Genomic DNA, 1,668 nt, shown 5'->3' on the forward strand with positions numbered 1-1,668 from the left:
CATTGGTCTGTGTGTCTGTTTTTATGCCAGTGTGATGTTGTTTTGATTACTATAGCTTTGTAGTATATTTTGAAGTTAGGTACTGTGATGCCTCTGGGCTTTTTTCACAGGATGGTTTTGGTTATTCAGGGCCTTTAGTGATTTCATATAAATTTTAGGAATTTTTTTTCTATTTCTGTAAAGAATGCCCTGGTATTTTGATAGGAACTGCTTAGATTACTTTTGAATCCAGTTAATGTCTAACCTCAAAACCAATGTTCTTTCCACTATGCCTGGCAGTTGCTAGAAAATGCAACTACTGTGCTGCATATTATTCTGTTAAAGTGCAATTGGCTATTCTAGACTGCAGAATGCTATAAAAAGGCAGAACTTTTTAATGTATTAATTTAATAGTGTTGTTATTTATAATAACATTGATAGGACTAAATATTGGATATGTCCTGGTCCCAGCTTCCAATGTAGTTGAGTGGCCAAAGATAGCCTAAAAGCATACTCTGTATAATGTTACTAAAATTATTCAGAATTTTGGCAAATGTTACAGGATTGAGAACAGCAGATATTCATGTTTTTTACTTTGGCTGATAACCTCTTCTGGATGGATTATGATAAATGACATTTTTAGTCCAAGTTAAATTATCTGTTTGATAATTAGTGAAGAAAGAGGGACATTGGCCAAGGCAGCCTTTTAACATTCTGTAGAAATTATTTTAAACTGCTAGATAAATATTTCCAGGAAGTTGGAGAATCCTAGTTATGATATGAAAAGAAAAGCAGTACAGAAACAACCTTTATGCACTGCCAAAATACTAAGTCAGTAAGTTTAGGAGAGCTGAAGGTGAAACTGATGATATTGGAAAGGTTATAATCAGAGTGTAATAATATGATAGAATTAGAATATTGGGCTGTTGACAATTTTAACTGCTGTTTCAAATCCTACATATTTCACATATTATCTCTGAGTACTAACTAACATGTAGAGGAGGAATTAAGTTTATTGTGATAACTTCTGACTTTTTTGATTGGAGGCAGCATTGGAGGCAGCAAAGTTCATCATCATTTGCATGGACGGCCTCTGCAGCTGTCTGTGTCAGGGCCCTGAAGAATTTGCGATAGTGTGGTAAGAAGGGATTGGAATATAGTGACACAGCAGCTACTCTCTCCCTTGGGAAGGAAGAATTGAGGGACAGAGGTTCAGAAAGCCAGAAAATCATTGCCAAGCTCAAATTCCCCTGCATATGAGAAACATCTCCCCATTTGTGTTCCTATCTTTGTCTTCTCAGTGAGATTACGAGTAACGTGAAGGCCATCTCCCTCTTCTGTGTTTCTCATGGTACTTAGTGCTCAGAGTACAAAATACGCATTCTAAAATCTTGATTGTTTAATTTGTTACTTAAGCCTTTTTTCTTTCATAAATCACATTTGATCACATTTGGAGATATATTTTTAATTCTGTGGGTGATGCCAGCAATATACCTTTGGAAAAAAGAAAATTTTCTGTAAAAACCTTCACAGATACAATTTATAACTTTAAACTGCCTACCTTAAATCAAACTAAGCCAAACAATAATAGCTAGTAGATTTCCTTATTTAAATTAACAGAGAAGAATGCAAATTCATATTATTTGTGAATGAAGTATTCTGATAAAGTTGAGTGTACTTGAAAATTTT

This window comes from Propithecus coquereli, unplaced genomic scaffold (assembly GCF_000956105.1).
Source record: "Propithecus coquereli isolate 6110/MARCELLA unplaced genomic scaffold, Pcoq_1.0 Scaffold118, whole genome shotgun sequence".
Taxonomy (NCBI): domain Eukaryota; kingdom Metazoa; phylum Chordata; class Mammalia; order Primates; family Indriidae; genus Propithecus; species Propithecus coquereli.